Here is a 20,538-nt window from a genome sequence, read left to right on the forward strand (position 1 = left end):
AAGATACCTGTGGAGCGGGCAGCAGCCGAGTAGATGCGTACTTCAGAGCCACAGGACCTGAAGCACGTGACTCCTAGGGGCGTGGCCTAAACTCCAGAGAGCTAGGAGCTGCAAGAGAACTCCTAGCAGGGTAACTGCGAGACAAAGTTACCAAGGGGCATAGACAGGGAGGATAGTCAGGACGTAGCCAATGAGTCATACACAGAGATAGCTGCAAGGTACAAGAGGGGCGAGCAGAGAGTAGTCAGATCACAGGCAATGAGTCATGCACAGAGAGGATAGCACAGTACAGAATCAACAGGCAAACTCACAACGGGAAGCAGAACCGGGTCAGAACCATATAAACAAGCTATAACAACGAACAGGCACACAGAAGTCAGCACACTCAGCCAAAGGCAAAAGTATAACTGGCAGGGATTGGAGCTTCCCAGGGGTTTAAGAAGCTCTCCCAGAACCAGAAAGAGGCCACAATCATTAACCCCAGGTGTGCAGGTCAAAACCTGCACTGAGCTCCAGACATTAACCCCTGACGTGCAGCTCAAAAACCTGCACTGGGATCATGACAGGAAGCAGCGCCATTTGACTTTTTTGGCTGGAATTGAGATCGGACGCCATGTTGCGTTTGGAAAGCTCCTGATGTGCCAAAACAGTGGAAACCCCCCAATTCTAACTCCAACCCTAACCCCAACACACCCCTAACCCTAATGGGAAAATGGAAATAAATACTTTTTTATGTTATTATTTTTCCCTAAGTAAGGGGGTGATAAAGGGGGGTTTGATTTACTATTTATAGCGGGTTTTTATATTTAGCAGCTGTCGCACACTAAAGACGCTTTTTATTGTAAAAATAGTTTATGCATCACCACATTTTGAGAGCTATAATTTTTCCATATTTTGACCCACAGAGTCATGTGAGGTCTTATTTTTTGCGGGACGAGTTGACGTTTCTATTGGTATCATTTTCGGGCATATGACATTTTTTGATCGCTTTTTATTCTGATTTTTGTGACGCAGAATGAACAAAAACCATTTCATGAATTTCTTTTGGGGGGTGTGTTTACACCGTTCCGCGTGTGGTAAAATTGATAAGGCGGTTTCATTCTTCGGGTCAGTATTGTTACAGTGATACCTCATTTATGTCTTTTTTTATGTTTTGACGCTTTTATGCAATGAAAACAATTTTATATAAAAAATAATTATTTTTGCAGACGACATGTTGCATTTAGAGATCCCCTGATGTGCCTAAACAGTGGAAACCCCAACAAGTGACCCCATTTTGGAAATTAGACCTCTAAAGAATTGTATCTAAATGTTCAGTGAGCATCTTGAACTCTTAGGTGCTAACATAGAGCCGTGAAAGTAAAAAAAAAAAAAAAAACATTTTTCCAACAAAAAAATGTATTTTTAGCCCAAAATGTATTATCTTCACAAGGGTAACAGGAGAAAATGGACCACAAAATTTGTAGTGCAATTTCTCCTGAGTACGACGGTACCCCATATGTGGAGGAAAACGACTGTTTGGGCTCCCGGTAGGGCTCGGAAAGGAAGGAGCGACATTTTAGAACTCAGACATTTATGGAATGGTCTGCGGGCGTCATATCGGGTTTGGAAAGCCGATTTTGTGCCTAAACAGTGACCCCATTTTGTAAACTAAACCCCTCAAAGATTTTATCCAGGGATATAGTGAGCATTTTAAACCCACGGGTACTACACAGAATTTGACAACCTTACATTGAAAATTTTCTTTTTTTTTCACGAAAATGATGTTTTAGTCCCAAATTTGTAATTTTCACAATGGATAATATGTAATATCCCATAATTTGTTACACAATTTCTCCTGAATGCGATGATACCCCATCTGTGGTCAATAACTTCTGTTTGGTCACATGACAAGGCTAGGAAAGGAAAGAGCGCTATTTGTATGGAACAGATTGTGAATACCATGTCGCATTTGGATAACCCTCAATATACGAAAACAGCAGAAACCGCTCACAGATGACCCCATTTTGAAAACTAGGCCCCTCAAGAACTTCATCTAGGGGTGTACTGAACATTTTTAACCTACAGAGGATTTGCAAAACTTTATAACATTTAGATGTGAGAACAAAAAATTTAATTTTTTCCACGAAAATACTGTTTTAACACCAAATTTATAATTGACACTAGGGATAATGGGAGAAATTGGACCCCACAATTTGTTATGCAATTTCTCCCAAATGTGGCAGTACCACATAAGTGGTTGTACACTACTGTTTGAGCACATGGCAAGGATCGGATGGGAAGGAGCGCTAATTGGCTTTCAGAACGCAGATTCCGTTTGAATAGATTGTGTGCTCCATTAGTTGAGACCTTGAGGTGCCAGAACAGCAAAAAAAAACCAAAGTGACCCCATATTGGAAACTTCGCTGCCTAATGAATTAATCTAGGGGTGTAGTGAGTATTTTGAACCCATAGGTGCCTCACTACCATGCTACTCTTCCAGAATCTTTGTTCTACCAGTAACGTGGGAGCACCTTATATTTCCAGTGACAGATGACGCATCTGAATGGGGGCCGATTTTATGTGGGAATGATTAAGGTTTTTATTTATTTTGGTGTACATAATATTTTTCGATTCCTTCCAGAATAAAAATGGAATTGCATTCTTGTATTCTACGCTGAGCACTTACATCGGGGTTTCTGTCTAAATCCCGCAAAAATGCGATTCAGATAAAACCTCCAAAGGAACCACCAAACATGAGACCGATGGAGACCCTTTGGAGTCCGTCTGGCGTTTTTGTTCCAGTGGTATCCATCTTTTTAGGTATGCACAGATTTGTGGTTGCCCACAATTGTGCGCTAAAAAGAAATAATGGGACACCGCTGGAATAGAGATTGGTTCAAGATGACTCCATCTGCCTCATAAATGAGTGGGTCTGTTGGGGGTTGTGTCTGAATCGTGGTTTTGAGGAATTTACACGGAAACCCCGATGTAAGCGCTCACCAGAGAGCTGAAGGATAAATGTGAGTCCAGCCTTGTTCAGATTTTTGGGAGGTAGAATGCACAAATAAACAACAGTACAAGAATAGTTCTCATTTTTAGTTTTGCGCTGTTCACAGTGTGGTATAAGTGGTAAGGTGGCTTTATTCTTCTAGTCGGTGCGATTACCGCGATATCATATTTATATTTTTTTATGTTTTTCTGCTATCACATAGTAAAAATGCTTTTTTATAAAAATTATTTTTTTTCGCTGCCATATTCTGAGAGCTGTAACTTTTTATTTTTTTTGGCGAACAGAGCTGTATGAGGGCTTATTATTTTTTGCGGGATGAGTTGCAGATTTTTTTGGTACCATTTGGTACGTAATTTTTTACGATCTTTTTTTATTCAGATTTTTTCAGACGCAGCAAATCAGTTGTTTTTATTTTTTGAACCGTTAACCGTGCAGAAAAAGTGACAAGACCAATTTGTTTGTTACAATTACAGCAATACCAGATTTATGTTTTTTATGCTTTGCTATTCTTACAAACTAAAAACAATATTTTACAAAAATGAATTTTTTTTTGCATCGTCATATTCTGAGAGCAGTAACTTTATTTTTTTGTTGAATGAGCCATTTTAGGGCTTGTTTTTTGCGTGATGGTTTGGCATTTTTATTTCTATAAAAAAAATGTTACATAGGACTTTTAGGTCGCTTTTTATTAACTTTTTTTGAGTCAGTATGATGAAAAAGCAACATTTTTGTCATGCTTTTTATTATTTTTTTTACTGTGTTCACCATACGAAAAAAATAACATGCTAGTTTTATAGATCGGGTCATTCTGGACGCAGTGATATCAATTATGTGAACTATTTTTGGTTTATTTTTGTTTTTTCACAAACGCTGCCTTTTAGTGATTTGCGTGCGCTTTTTTACATATTTTATTTTACTTTTATTCTTTTCACTTAGTCCCCCTGTGGGACATGTTTAATTTTGATTTTTATTTCTGGTCTCATACACTGCAGTAACTCGTGCATTGTAGGAGACTGTCAGTGTCTCACTGACACAGCCTGTGAATCTCACAGGTCACCATACCCTGGGGTCATCACATGATCTGAGGGGTACCATGGTAATCATCGGCACCAGCTATTCTCATTGCGGGGTCCGATGGTTGCAAACTGGGTCTTGTAACCCCCTTGTAACCAATTAAATAACTGCGATTGACAGCAGTATTTAAGGGGTTAATCGGCCCCTATACTCTTATTCCTCAGCACTGTTAAGAAGTGTCGAGGAAAGATAAGGCCCCTTAACGGCTGCTGTTAAAAGTCATATTGGAGATCGTTAAAGGATTAAAAGAATGGCTGTCCATGTTGGAAAGCAACATGTGTTATCCTTTGCTTTCGTAGGAGATAAGGTGCTGCCAGATATGGCAGCAGCTTATTCTCCTCTGCCTGTTAAGTGCGCAGGTGTATGGGTGTTCAGTAGACTGTTTTCTTAGGTGTATGGCTGGCTACCTTTCTAAAAATGTAAAGGCAATGACATATGCTATAATTTGAAGACCATCGAGTACTTTTAATACAAGCACCTATTGTTAAATATGTTATCACAATATGTGATATATCGAATTATCCTTACAATGTTCATCATCCATAATTTATTCATCTTTTCCTCTCCTACAATTCACATTATTCTATCTGCCTATTTTCCATTTCTTTATGTCGTGAGCATTGAAGAAACTTGAAAATACTATGAAATGTTTTGTGACGTTAGACAAAACAAAGACATATAATTAAATTCTGCCAGTCATGTATTATCCTAATGTTTCCCAAACAAAGTCACATTGTATTTTATCAGTAACCAAAATCCAGCCGATGCTTGATTTCTTTACAATTGATCCGTGTACAGGTAAAGAGCTTGAAGGCAATAGGTTTTCCTATGAGGTATTGCCCTCTAGTTTTTATACCGAATTAACTTGTGTCTTCCCGATACGCTGTAGATTGAAAGGGGTTAACTCCACACAACAACAAGCTCTATCTACATCATTGAAGCAGCTTCTCCAGTAATCTGTGGTAACCCAACACTCATAGTTCCTTGTTGCCTCACCACAACTGCTGACCTTTTCGTGAATTCTTTTTGTCTGACAAAGGGTTAAAAATAGATACCAGAGAGGCGCTATAGTCTAGCTTCTCTAAAGCAGTGACTGGTTTTACCTCATTCCATAGGCCTCTGCCTCTCAGGTGTACAGCAGATGATTTTTCTGACACCCTGACGTAAAAGTTCTGAATCCAGGCTGACTCCTTCCGTCCTGCGTAGGTGAGAGCGAGAGCAGGTAACCTGGAGAGAGATGGTGAAGAGTGAAGAATAGTCTTATTCTCCATGACAGGTAATCCTAAAATTGTCCGACCTAACAAATAGAAAGAGGCAGAGATTGGAGAAAATAGGACAGAGAAGGCGCTTCAGATGTGTAATGGAGATGGGAAGCTATAGAGTGCTCTCAGTGGGAGAAACAAAATAGAAGTCTTGTGGGTGTGATACCTTTTGCATGGAGATGGGCCAACAGACCAACTCAAGTGCAAATAGTTCTGGGAACAGTGGACAAGCGAGCTGAGGCAAGACAGTGGAAGGAGGAAACTGAGGAGATAGCAGAAAGGCAGGGAGCTGCTGTCATTCTCCTTTGGGCTCATTTCCAAATGAATCTGGTAATTAAAAATCAGCAGAGATAAATTGGCTGCATCTTGTGGCGCTGTGCCACGACTGTCTCATCACTACATGCGTGTAATCATCAGCTCGCACCTCTGCCTATGTGCTCATCCCCATCCGCAGCGCATGCATGGCTCTGAAGTTCTCAGAAAAAAAAAGATTTTGGTATTGTGTTGATTGTCAAATAATAATAATCTTGTAGATGATACCTTTTAATGGCTAGCAAATAAAGGAGATGAGGTTACAAAGGTAAAATACATCGAAAGCTCACGTTGTAACATCATTGCTTTATTTTTTGCTCGTCAGCCATTAAAGGTATCACTTCTACGAGATCAAGAGCAGTGAATCTGAGGTTCTCAGCTCTCGTCTGTCTGCCCTCTCATCCCCCGTGTTATACTCTTGGTATCTGTTATGATCTGTGATTATTGTTATGCTGTAATGTCTATCGTCTGTACAAGTCCCCTCTGAAATGTAAAGTGCTGCGGAATATGTCGGCGCTATAGAAATAAAATTATTATTACACCTGTGCTTCCCCATTCATCCTCCTCTTACCTGTCCAGGCCTCTGCTTTCCCTCTCTGGGCTTTCCTGTCTGCCTCTATGTCTTCTGCTTTTCATGACATCTAATTAAAACGAAATCAAATGCCACAGATAGGAAGATAATGACGGATTCCTATTGAGGGGTCTGCACAGCATCACACCTTAATTACTCGGAAGCACATGACCAGACATAGCTGCATTGCACTTTAAAAATTGACCTCTTTTAACCCTCTCCATGGTAGATAAAGGTCTCATAACCATTTCTTGGCCAGTTTTCCTGGCAATCCACAGATTTTTTTTTCCTTTAATGGCGTTACATGACTGGCGTCATTGGGCATTTTGACATAATGTTCTGCTGCCACACCAGCTGTAGCACATCCGCTGACATTGTGTGCTGACAAAACAATGTAATTATTATTTGTGCTTTTCTGTTTTGCTACGCCAATGCCTAGTTGTAGCTAGCTCTAGAACTAGTGTTCAAATAGCAGAAAGTGACATTACTATTCCTGGAGAAGAAAGATGAGCTTTCCTATATAGTGAAAAAAAAACGGTATGGTGGCACAGACTAGTCCAAAGGAGGCAAAAAGGTCCCTTTTTGGCCTTTGTTGGGTCAATAGGGACCTATAGCTAAGTTTGGTACATGGGGCTTTCTTTGTGGATATGCTCAACAGGTTCACATAGAAAAATGTAAAAAGAGCCGATCTGTGTGCTGAAATGTTGATAAAACTTTACTAAGGGCAAAATATATTTAGAGAAGTAGAAAACTACAATTAAGGAAAATGACCTGTTTTACAAGCAGATGGCCTAGAAAGTGCTCGACAGGATGAAGGTATCAGTCAGCACTGGAATAGATTGTGATGTGAGACAGGAAGGAGTCTATCAACACAGAAATAGCCGATTGGACCTCAAAATGCGATGGAGGTAGATCAATCGAGCCTTGATTGCAAAGGATTGAACCTGGGATGTTAGAGTGATCTCTAGGACGACACAGCAGGAAGAGTTAAAGGATACACAGGAAACCACAGGGTGGGTCAGACAGCAGACAACAAGAAACAAAGATGGAAAATACTAATAAACTCTGCTAATGACAACTAATTAGCTGTGGAAGGGAAGGGGGGCTGGCAAACCAAGGAAGGGAAACAATGAGACTGTCAGGGACACAAAAACGGAGAAGAGACATACAAAAAAGGAAAAGAGAGTTGCCACCCAGAGCATTGTGAGAGAGGTTTAGAAAGGCAGAAGGAGGGATGAGGATTAGGGAGGGACTCTCGGCTTTGAAGATTCAGTCTAGAGGCAACCTGGAGGCAATCTCGGAAGAGAGGGAAGGAGAAAGAAAAAGCATCTCCTTATTCTCTAGCTGGTGTGAGAGGGACCAAGCTGATGCTGGGAGGACAAGGGCTGGCAGCTCCTAACTGGTGAGAAGGGTGCGGGAAAGAGGTGTTGGAAACTAATGAAGCTTTGTGGTGTTTGAGGGAATGAGGATTCCTTTGGGCTGTGGATTGTATGCCGTTGGATGGCAAGTGATTAGCTTCTGTCCTACATAGGACAGACTTGGAGTAGGGATGAAGTGTAATTAGATTGTAGGTTCCTGCAAACACCGTCTGCATTACATTTTGCTGCCTTGTTCCTTTCACTTGACTTTGGTTGTTGTTTTCTCTGCTTCTTTGTAAAGTATTTGGAATATGTTAGAGCATGATAAATAAAAGGTCTGAAAAACAGCAGAAAGAAGGGCAGGAATATGATGGTGAAGCCAGATGAATGCTGAAGTTTGTGAGGATCTGTAGATTTCTCAGCAGAGCTCACCTCCTGCTCCATTTGTGAGTATTTGCCCTAGAACAGTTACTAACTACTCTGCTGAAAGACGGGATCACAGGAGAAGCAGAGGAGTCGTTCTGGTCTGGATTTCAGGGGAATTGGGTTTACACTGATGCTCGAAACTTAGTCTTTCTGACACTACAAGGCATGTCCAGGTTCTGTCTTGGCCATGTGATATATACGGTATATAACAAAGTCTCATGGTGGATCAGGAATAGCTCACACATGTGGGAAGTATTTGTGTACTTGACAATGTTTATAAATGTTTACTAGATGTGTCTCCTGTTATAAGGTGTCAGAATAAAATTAAAAATGCATATCTGTGCTTTGTGCCTGAGCGGCAAAGTACTCAGTATGATTTTCAGAAAAATACATGAGAAAAATATCTATCTGGTAAAGGTTTGATATTTTTAGTGTATGTGCACACAACACCTTTTTCAGGTAGACAAACCGACTGAATTTTTCAAGAGGAAGACACTTCAGGAAACTTGGTGTTTTGCTTCCTAAAGCATCTATTTTATGTTTTTTTCCCCCGTCAAAGTTTTTAACTGGTGTTTTCCAGTGCTTTAGGGGCGTCTTTTGTTTTCTGGACTTTGTCATTATCTCCCTTCAACAATGAAGAATCCCCTACTGATTTTTCCAAGCAAAAACGATGGCAAAATAATCAAAAAGACACACAGATGTGTTCCCGGCTTTTTCACTGACTTCTTTTATAAAGTGCAGTGTGTCCTCAGAACAGAAAATGGCTGGAGAATGGCCTGCTCACTTTTACTGCTTGGCATTTTTAGAAACCTGAAGTGGTTAAAAGACGCTCAAAAGACTTGAATATATGAACAGCGGGTAATTTTTATATAAAAATCCATATGTACATTCTTCATTCTCGCGTGTTTAGGTAACAAACACTTTTCAGGCTGTTTTTTAGGCAGAGTGTACCTAAAAAAAATTGATCTATTTTATTATTTCTAAACACTGTTTTTTGGTGATTCCTTTGTATTTGAATGGTTAACTTGCCCCCTTCAGCAAGAAAATAGCCAAACAGACCACACATCCATGATTTGATCGCAAAATACAGTTTAAACTTTAATTTTCATAAACCTGCAGTAAGGAAAAATGACCTGCAGGTGGCACCACAGTACCCCAAAGCACACAGCACACTACCAACACATTTGTGTACATGCACTGCTTTTTCAGGGATTACTTTGCCCCCCCCCCCACACACACACGATACACCATTTGAAAGGTAAACTTGCTCCCTTCAGCAAGAAAGCAGCCAAATAAACCACACATCCACGATTTTATCAATAAATACAGTTTAAACATTCATTTTCATAAACCTGCAGACACAATGACCTGCAGGTGGCACCTCAACCGGAAAACATTTTTGGCCTCTACTTATCAAAACAATTTATTGTATTACCAATCTACATATATAAATACCTGTGTTCATCAGCTCATGAAATACATTTACATGTGACCAGCTTTCTTTTTCTGAAATTGCCTGCGCCCCCGAAGACCAATGTGAGAAAATTTTGCACGGGCCAAGCTAGTGATAACTTAATATTAGAACAGTCATCTTGGTTGGCTTGCTATATCCGTCTACTTGTTATAGCTGTGACTGTTATGCCATTTTCTGGTGACACACAATAGGTAGACATCACCACAATGACCAACTCAGCCAAGTCCATATAATAGTCCAATACAGAGGGTAGACAATTAGTTGTCAAATTCTTTGGGTGCCAGTTATTAGAAGGTGATATCCAGCCTGTCCAATAATTTTTTGGCTGCCGTCACAGACATGCATATACTGTTAAAAATCTAATGGTTAATGCTACAAAATCATTAAATGAATATTATATAGTCATACATATTAAACATATCATGTCTGTAGAGAAATAATGACAATTATGAAAACTTTATTGACTTTATGCTCATAGGATGGTGAACATAAAATAGCAAAGATTATCTTACATGATATATAATAGAAGCTTTTAAGCTCTCCTTTCCACAGAAAGTAGGCCAGCAGATGATAAAAGAGAAGGAAATTGGGTTAGGAGACCAAATTACCTTAGAGGTAGCGTAAAGAATCCGTCAGTGTGTGTGAAATTGAACATGGAGCTAAATGAAGGGTTGCATCAGGAGCAGAAATGAGAAAATGGATACACCAGATCACACAGCAGGCTCATGGGGGGCCTCAGAACAGATAGTTTCATTGATTTCTAGAATCTGCTGTTTTACATAACGCCCCGTAAATGATTCGTAATTTGTTTAGGTGGATGAGTTTCTTGGTGTTAATTAGTCTGTAAAATAGTTGTTTCCAAAGATAAAGACTGTGGAAAGCTAGCATTTTATTAAAAATAAAGTCACGCTTGCATTAGGGAAAAGAGAACAAGGATCTGATTTAGGATCATGTGCAGAGGGAATGGAATTTGTGGGCACCATATATGAAGTAGAGAGCATCCTGTGTTACATCACTGAGAACTTTGGAAAACCAGACCTTGTACGATAGCCGTTAGTTTCCTAGGCAGCAGAAACACACATTGTGGGATATTGATTGGGAGATACTGTAAATGATGTCAGAGTAAACAGAACTGACACGCTATGCTTTCCATTTTTTTTGCATCATATCAGTGCTGGCGAGCTAGCTTTTAGGAATGATTTAGCTTTATAGAATAATCTATCATCAGTATTTTAGTATAACATAGAGTGGTCATTTAAATTAATTATTCAATAACTGAAAAGGTTTCCATAAGCAGAGCGTTTATACCGTTTTCCATTGTCATAAATGGAAAAGTCTAAATAAATTAAAACGGGTGCGTCACTTTATGAATTATTACCAACATCATCCATATAAGCTGTTGAGGGGGTTGATTTTCCTGTCACCTGGTCACCCTAAGAAACCTCCCCCTCTCTTCAGAGCAAAGCTGGTCATACTCCTTTAAGAGTCGGTAAGACATTGAACAATTAATGGCCCCTATAAGTCTCATATTGTTGATCTATGCATCGGATAGGTCATCAGTTGTTCAGTTTTGGAGACACACTTTAATGTCAGCTGGGCTAAACTATTTTGGTGGAATTAAGTGACTATGAAATATAACACAGGTTGCTCTTTTTCAATGCCCTTTTTGGTTGCTCCCTTGGAGATAAGCCAATGCTAAAGGTATCTGACCGCAGTTTACCCCCTTTCTTCCCATTCTGAACTCATGCACCCTTTGGTGAGTTAAGCACGCATGTGTATGGTGGTAGATACAGCTCTCGGCCAAACACTATAGTGTGTTTGGCCAACTATAGGCTCTTTTACAAAGTCTGACAGCGTTCTGTTTAAATGCTCGTTCATTGGCCCCTGTAATTGTTCTGCTGATCAGCCAACAAATCTGCTTAAAGCTCATTGAATACTAAAGATCATTGTTGTTGACAGCATATCTCATAAGGAAATGATGGGATATGCTGCCACGCTTATGCACTCTGTATGGGGACAGAACAACTGCATTAACTACTGTCCCCATACAACTTGTATCAGAATGTGTAAAGGGGGCAATAAACGAGCACCGGTCAACTCTTATAATCAATCAACACTCGTTATGGGAAGAAATCTGCTGATGTAAATGCACCTTTAGGTTATGTGCACACAGAGTTTTTTGAGTCGTTCAAGAATCATTTGTTTTCAGGTGGATCCGCTTCAGGAAATGCCACTTCTTTTGAAAGTTTCAAATCCATAGAAAAGTATGTGTGCACATACCCTAATGAAAATAAATAAGTAAAAAAGCAAGTGCATTAAATTATAATTTAAATTATAATTAACATAGGGTATTTAGTAAAGTTTTTTGATAAAAAAACGAATAAAGCTGTCTAATGTTAAAACCTACCTAGTGTGAACAGTGACCAGGTCCCAACAGGACACCCAGCTTTGGAAGGACTATGCTTTTTCAATAAAAAAAAAAAGCTCATAACACTGTAGCATGCTATGATTAAGGGTGGTTTATCTGCTTAAAAGGCATCAGTTTTTAAAAAGTTTCTTCTCACTAATTTTCTCTTTCCTGCTAATTTTAATGGACTATCAATAAAATGAAATATTTTTTTCCCCTTCACTTTCCTGTTTGCGTTGACTCTGCCACTCTTCCTGAACTGGATTGTGCTTAAAAAAAACCTGTTGAGCTCGCCTGAGTGTAAAGCACGATGTGCACAAGTTAGGTATTTGCTGCAGGCATTAGAATTTGTGAAAAATGCTGCAAAAAAAAAAACAATGACATGCTGCAGATTTAGGGACTTCTTAGAAAAAAAATAAGCAATGTGTGTATGAGATCTTAGTAATCTTATTCACCATGCTGGGAAAGTAAAATGAGGCATTTTTCGGGGGAAAAAACATGACATGTGAACATATCACTAACAGACAGCTCTCCCCGCCTTTAGGTTTAACAAACAGTGAGAAATGTTTAAAAGTAGCATTGAATTCAATAGAACTTAATACAGAGAAGCATAACTGCATAAAAGGCAATATAACGCATGGGATTATCTGGATTCGAATAGTTATGCTCAGCTCATTTAATTGAATTCAGTCATATATATAGATAATGATAGTAGGAAGGAAGCTTTATTTACTCATGAACTTCATTACAATATTTTGTGTGTCTGCATTTGTACCAGCTGCAGCTTTCACAATAATACCAATGTTTCCTGTGCCATTATAAGCTGTTTATATGCACAATCCTCAACCCAAAGTGTTGGTACTCCTCTGTCTAGAAGTCTATTTTATATCCTCTACGTAAAGCTGAATGCCAGCGAATGAATGGATGAAGCATTAGGAGCACTGGATTATATGCCAGCTCCTATCAATGTGGTTCCTCACCAGCCTGGAGGTGCGACTGTCTATACTCCGAAGCTTGTTATCTAGACGCTGAAGGTTAATTAGTAAAGCACAATATGAAGAGTGCGCAATGTAAATTAAAAGTCACAAGACTGATTTTGTAATGTGGCACGACGCAGGAAACTACTGTGGCATTTCTGTGGTTAAACCCTGCTTTGGCTCTACGATAACTGGAATGTCACTATTACAATGATCTCGCATTGTAGTGACACAATGGTGTCAGCTTATTTCTGGAATGGTTCATTTATAGAAAAGGCTTTAGTACTACAGGGACACATTCGTAAAAGGGTCTAGTTTCGGACTCATGCGGTAAGTCTGCCGCTACCATCTCATTTAAGTGCGTGTTTGTTGAATAGAAAAGATAATGCAAATAAACTGTCTTATTTGGATTCGGGGATGACTGTCGTGCGCTGAACGTGTACTGTGACAGCTCTGCTGCAAGGAAGATACTGGTTCTAGAATGGGTCAATAACCATGATGAAAGTCCTCCAGCAATGCTATGCAGTAGCCTCTCATTAGTGACGAGGGGGATAGTAAGCACCCAGATCTCATTAGCGGTCTAATGCCACTGGACAGAGTCTGAATACAGTATATCCTTTCATGCATCCGAGCACTACATATTGGTGGCCAGATGCATCTAAATCCAGATGGAACATTTTTAAAGGGAACTTGTCAGCCTGTTACTACATATGGAAGGAGTGGTGTGGACTTACAGGCGCTTGTTCCTTAAAATAACATTTTTGTAAAGATCCAATGTGCCAATCATAAGAAATCTAGCATAGAATCCATATACAAACCAGGCACTGGAAGCGTGTGAATGCACCATGAAAAAGAAGCCCTTGGCCTCGGATTCATCGATGTGAAAGGGGTTGGGGTGGAATGCGAGGCGTTATGTTCATTAAGAGGCGAGCGGTGTGGTGTGCCCCCTTGTGCATGACCCCACAAATCTGGCTCCAGAAGGAACGCCACTACTCATTATGAATTTATTGAGTAGTACTGGCCATGCGTGGCCACAGCCAATCTCCGCCCACTTTGTTGGAGCTAGATGAAAAGGTCGTGACATGCCAAAAGTTGCAAAAATTTGTACACAGCCTAATATTGGACAAAAACGTTGTGACTGTTCAAATCCTTTTATGCCAGATTTGTGGTGTAGAAGCTTTCCTGAATCAGGTGCATGTGTATAGACACCCCACTACACTTCCAGACTTACATGTATATGACTAGCACATCGGATCTCTATAGAGGTAACCTTTTTATAGTTGGACAAGCACCTATATTGATCCATGCTAACAGGATCCTTTTAAGCAATAGCATATCCATATGGTGGATTACAATATACGAAAAACTATAACGTGAAAATCAACAACCTTGACACTGGTAATGATCAGAAACCTGTCAGTGGATATTTAGTCATGCGCTGCAGTTACTGTACATTTGCTCTTTTGCTTTCTAAAGCGGTCATTATATAGTCAATACATTGGTCTATATTGTGGCATTTGCCAATATTTCACTGGGAACGGGTGGTTTTTATAACTATATGAAATAAAAGTTGTTTTTATAGGGATTATATGTTCACTTTTGGTATTGCTAATTCCTACAATATTGGATTCTTTTTACTAAAGCGGTCATTGCATGAAATATTAGGAGGATATTGTACAAAAAAAAAAAAACAAAAACCAAAAACACTTGTGTGTGTGTGTGAGAACATGGTACATCATCTCAAACCCATCCCAAATTTCTTAGGACAGGTTGGCAGATTCTAGTGCATGTGCACGGATGAAGCCAGAGCAAGCCTACCAAACCTCACTGCGCATGGCCAGGACCATGACAACGTTAACACATATAGATGTTATACCCTGTCTGTCACTCTCAGACGAGGCGTCGGTATGGATCTCTGCAAGCTATGCATTCAGATGAATGTCACAAAGCCTGCAAGACCCATTTACTATGGAGCCGTACAGCCTTCAAGTAGTGCTGTGGCAGATTTGTTGGACTCGGTGTGTACTGAGAAGTTTTCACCTAGAAATAATGTTCAATTGTCTCTTCAGAGAGGAAGAGGACTAGAACTCTAGTGCCTCCTATTGGAAGTAGCAATCCTAAAAGTCAATGTCGACCCGTTAACAAGCCTTGTCACATGACTTAGGATAAAAGCCAAACCAGAATCTCAATTTGCTGACACTGTTTCGGGGTACTGCCCCTCGTCAGCGCACAGAGTGAGCACACATGTGACCACTGAAACATGCAGATATCTTTTAGCAGATTTCTAGAAATTAGAGGCTTGTGGCTGCACAGCTCATCTACTTCTATGGAGGACCTACTATGGCTCCAATATGGACTTCTTTGTGAGCCCTGTTTTTTTAGTTTTACTTTTTGCTTCGCAGTTGTAAAATAAAAAAATGTATTAATGTTGTCCCAACCCAAACCCCAGGGGAATCGGGACAACAATTAGGCAGTACCTCTTCAAGACAAGCACTATGATGGCAGAGACAAAACTCCAGTTCTCAAAAATTGTGGCACCCGACCCTCTGACTCAAATAACTTCATCGCACAAACATGCTTGGCAGCCATGATCAGAATGGATTAGTTTGTCAGCATGCACAAAGCCAGCCTACTTAAAGGGGGTTTTACACATAGCGATATCGCTATAACCAGGGCTGTGGAGTTGGTAAGCCACAGTTGCGACTCCTGGATTTTATCAGGCTCCGACTCCTTCATAAATGGCCAATTCATAACAACAAATTTACTGTTGTAAAATATTAAACATCGTGCTTATTCAGTTTCTCACCATCATATAAGTAATCAGACCACTTAGAGCAAAAACTACATTTATTAGAATACAATTAGAATATAGCAAATAACTTTTATAAACTTTTCTAAACTGTAAGTAAATATGCAATAAACACTTTTATGCAGTTAATAAGAAGAAATCTATAAATTTGTCCTCAGAAAAAGTATTGCCTCTGTCAGATCCTCCTTCATGGATGCCCTCAAATCTGATCTAATTATTTTGAGAGCAGAGAACAACATCTCTACACTAACTTGTGTTGGTGGCAAAGCAGTAACCACTCGGGCAACATCTCTGACAATGTCAGGATACAGAGGAATCGCTTGTTGCACTGTTATTTTTGATGAACGGTCAAATTTCTCAATTTCTTTTAGTGCACATGAAAAATTCTGCTGAAATGTACTGGCTGTGTTCCTTGATGGGGATGACTCTTCTTCTATGCGGGAACGCTTTGCACGGTCCTTGTGATCCAAATATTTTTCGAAATTAAATTCTTCATCAGTTGATGATGAGGGTGAAGATGTGGCAGGACGACCAAATTCTTCTTGTTCCTCCTGACTGTTCTGCAACCCTTTCATCCTTACTGCTATTTCAAACAGAGCTTCTTTTCCTTTACTTAGCTGTTGATCATCTAGAAGAATCCGATGCATTGGGTCTACATAAACAGCTGCCAAAAGAATGTTATTTTGTAATAGTAGCTCCTCTCTCCGTTTCATTGATGTAGCAATGCCACTTGCAATTAACCCTCCTCTTTGGGACAGGCGAAACATCAGGTTCTTCCACTCCTTTAAGAAAATACCTGGAGTTAAGTCCTCTGCTTGTAATTTTTTAGTCACTGTAAATGGGTGCTCTGGCAATTTTTCCAGCTCAGTCACCTGATTCCACTGACTTTCATTTAGCGTCAGTTGAGGGTTAGCCATGTCTACAAGAAAGGTTTTCAGTTCAACCAAGCGCTGAATCATTAAGTAAGTACTGCCCCATCGTGTGGCTTGATCAATAATTGCCCCTTTTCCAGCACGTCTCTTCAAAATTGAGTCAACTTTAGGGGTTCTGGCAACAGTAGCCAATTTTCTCACCTTGCCAATCAGTGCAGCAGCATGTCCTTCTTGCAGACTGTCTCATAGCCAGCTGTAGCGTATGCACAACACAGCGCATGTGATGAATGAAAGAACATATTGACAGTTTCAACAAGATCATCTAAACTATCATGTTGCTGTTCATCTGAAGCAACTTCAGTTTGCTCCTGTTACAATACTGTGTTCCTCTATTTCAAACATTTCTGTGTCTGTGGACCCAGAATGTTCTTCTAGCTGCTGGTCACCATCATTACTCTCATTCATTAGCTTAATAGTACTTATCATATTTAAAGCATTGTCAGTTACGACAGAAAGAACTTGCTCTTTTTTAAGTTCATAGTCTTGCAGAACCTTTTCCACCAAGACCTGGAGAAACTCACTGGTGTGATGAGCTTTGGTGTCTTTTCCTGCCAATGTCTTGGTAACTATTTCATTTTTGTCACAAACAAATCGGACATTGATGGCAAAATAGTTTACTCTGTGACGTGTGCAGGCATCCATTTTAAGAAACAGAAAGCGTCCCTTGAGAGTTTTTTTAAGTTCTTCCTTTTGTTTAAAAGCTTCTTCGATTACTAATTTTCTAATACTCTCTCTCTCCAGAGAAACACCAAGCTTGCGGGCCATTTCCCCATTCAGACACATAAAAGCTGGTCGTGAAAATAATGAAATAGGCACACTATCCTTTACAACAAGCTCTATGATCTGATTTTTAAATGTATCTACTGTCATTGTCACTGACAAAATATCTTGCAACTGATGGCTGCAAAGTTCTCTGCTCCTTTGTTTGGCTGGAAGAGCTGGGCACTGGTTCATTGGTTTGGATGCAGTCTTTCTCATCCACTCGTTCAGTACTTCTGGATGAAAGCGCTGTAAATGTCTCTTTAGATTAGAAGCTCTGGTAGGAGCATTTTTATCTTTGCCTGAATATGCACTCATCTTGGCTTCACAGCATTTGTTTTCGTCTGGATCATTTGTCATACACTGACAGACATAATGTTTTCTATCTTGAGTGATGGTGAAATGTTCAAATACAGCTGATTTAATGTGATGCTTCTTTGACATTCTCAGGTTTTTAATTCTGCATTCACAATCCAAATGACAATTGTTTTTCCTAAAACAATTGTACAAAATTATTTCCAGGTCGTACAACTGATATAGTGGTCAGTAATACTGTTATTATTCCTCATGTACTCACAGTTAACTGATGCAAAGTTTGTTGAAAGGACAATACTTCTTACAGTCTTCCTCTTCTGAGTAGCAGGCAGCTGTGAGATGCTTGGAAGACGCACACCTAGTATGATCTAGTCTAGAGGAGCTTTACTACTAAGAATTTGCAACACATTTTCACTTTCAGTTTCATACATTGTAAGTCATAGAATCATAGAATCGTCGAGTTGGAAGGGACCTCCTGGGCCATCTGGTCCAACCCCCTGCTCAAAGCAGGATTCGCTAAATCATCCCAGTCTGATATCTGTCCAGCCTCTGTTTGAAGACTTCCATTGAAGGAGAACTCACCACTTCTCATGGCAGCCTGTTCCACTCATTGATCACTCTGTCAAAAAATTTTTTCTAATATCTAATCTGTGTCTCCTCCCATTCAGTTTCATCCCATTGCTTCTAGTCTTTCCTTGTGCAAATGAGAATAAAGTTGATCCTTCTACAATGTGACAGCCCTTTAGATATTTGTAGACAGCTATTAAGTCTCCTCTCAGTCTTCTCTTTTGCAAACTAAACATTCCCAAATCCTGCAACCTTTCCTCATAAGACATGGTTTGCAGACCGGTCACCATTCTGGTCGCTCTTTTCTGAACTTGCTCCCGTTTGTTGATGTATTTTTTAAAATGTGGTGCCCAAAACTGGACACAATATTCCAGATGAGGTCTGACCAAAGAGGAGTAGAGGGAAATAATGACTTCACGTGATCTAGACTGTATGCTTCTGTTAATACATCCTAGAATTGCATTTGCCTTTTTTGCTGCTGCATCACACTGTTGACTCATATTCAGTCTGTGATCTATTAGTATACCCAAGTCTTTTTCACATGTGCTGTCACTTAGCCCTATTCCTCCCATTCTATATATGCTTTTTTCATTTTTATTGCCCAGATGTAGTACTTTGCATTTCTCCCTGTTAAAAACCATTCTGTTAGTTGCTGCCCACTTCTCCAGTTTATTTAAATCTTTTTGAATCCTCTCTCTCTCTAGTATTAGCTATCCCTCCTAGCTTTGTGTCATCAGCAAATTTAATCAGTTTACCCTCAATTCCTTCATCTAAATCGTTGATAAAGATGTTGAACAATACAGGGCCCAGGACAGAGCCCTGTGGTACCCCACTTGAGACATTCTTCCAACTGGATGTGCAGCCATTTACGACCACTCTTTGGGTCCGATCACTAAGCCAGTTATGAATCCACCTAACAGTTGCCTTGTCCATTCCATACTTAGTCATTTTTTCAATAAGGATTGTATGAGAGACTTTGTCAAATGCTTTGCTGAAGTCAAGATATACTATATCTACAGCATTTCCTTGATCCACCCAATCAGTGATACCGTCATAGAAGGAAATTAAGTTAGTCTGACATGACTTATTAGTTACAAACCCATGCTGACTCTGTTTGATCACTTCATTCTTATCCAGGTAATGACATACATGTTGTTTAATAATTTGTTCAAAGATCTTTCTTGGTATAGAAGTCAGACTCACCGGCCTATAGTTGCCTGGGTCCACCTTCTTCCCCTTTTTGAAGATAGGAACAACATTTGCTCTTCTCCAGTCTTCTGGCACTTCTGTTCTCCATGAATTTTCAAAGATTATGGAGAGGGGTTCAAAAATTTCTTCTGCTATCTCCTTCAGTACTCTGGGGTGTAATTCATCTGGACCTGGAGACTTGAATTCATTTAGTTTAGCTAAGTGTTTCCTCACTATCTTTCTGTTTATAGATATCCTGGATTCTTGTATTCCCTTAATAGGACAGTGAATAACAGTTGATGTTACATTTCCTTTCTGAGAGAAAACAGATGCAAAATAGGAATTTAAAAGTTCAGCCTTCTCAACATCCTGTCTTACCATTTCATCATTTTCATCCTGTAAAAATCCTATAGCCTCTTTGACTTTTCTTTTACTTTTGACATATCCCCAAAATCCTTTATTATTGCTTTTGACATCTCTTGCAAGCCTCAATTCATTTTCAGCTTTACTAATCTGATTTGTGCCCTGCAGACAGAATTATATTCTTCTTTAGATATGCCTCCCTCTTTCCATTTTATAAACATTTTTTTCTTCCTTTTTAGCATGTGCTTAAGTTCTGTGTTCATCCATCCTGGTTTCCTTAAATGCTTCCTATTCTTCCCTCTTTTCGGAATTGTTAACAACTGTGCTTTGAGAATTTCATTTTTCAAGATTTCCCATCCTTCCTGGACATTTTTGTCTTTACGGATATCCAGCCATTGGATCCCTCCAATTATCTTTCTGAATCCCTTAAAATCTGCCTTTCTGAAATCTAACCTTGACGTCTGAGTCTTCACAGGTCTTCCGCCTCTAGTTATCCAAAATTCTAAAATAGCATGGTCGCTACCTCCTAGGGTTCCAGCCACTTTTACCTCCTCAACCATTTCCTCCCTGTTTATAAGGATTAGATCCAAGGTAGCAGTTCCCCTTGTTTTCTCCCCTACCTTTTGGAAGATAAAGTTGTCAGCAAGAGAGGATAAGAATTTCCTTGACCTGTTAGTTTTGCCTGAGAGAGATTCCCAACAAATGTCTGGATAGTTGAAATCTCCCATGACAACTATGTCATATTTTTTGGA

General features: G+C 39.6%; 1 protein-coding gene across 1 annotated transcript in view; it reads left to right on the forward strand.

The window, feature by feature from the left end:
* Window positions 1-7,463: 7,463 nt before the first annotated feature.
* Window positions 7,464-20,538, forward strand: part of ADCY4 (adenylate cyclase 4) — a 152,604-nt gene continuing 139,529 nt past the window's right edge. The window contains exon 1 of the mRNA XM_073575507.1: window positions 7,464-7,613. The gene's annotated coding sequence lies outside the window, so the exon portion shown is untranslated. The remainder of the gene's footprint in view (window positions 7,614-20,538) is intronic.

The sequence above is a fragment of the Dendrobates tinctorius genome, unplaced genomic scaffold (genome assembly GCF_039654945.1).
Source record: "Dendrobates tinctorius isolate UK_male_01 unplaced genomic scaffold, ASM3965494v1 ptg000044l, whole genome shotgun sequence".
NCBI lineage: Eukaryota > Metazoa > Chordata > Amphibia > Anura > Dendrobatidae > Dendrobates > Dendrobates tinctorius.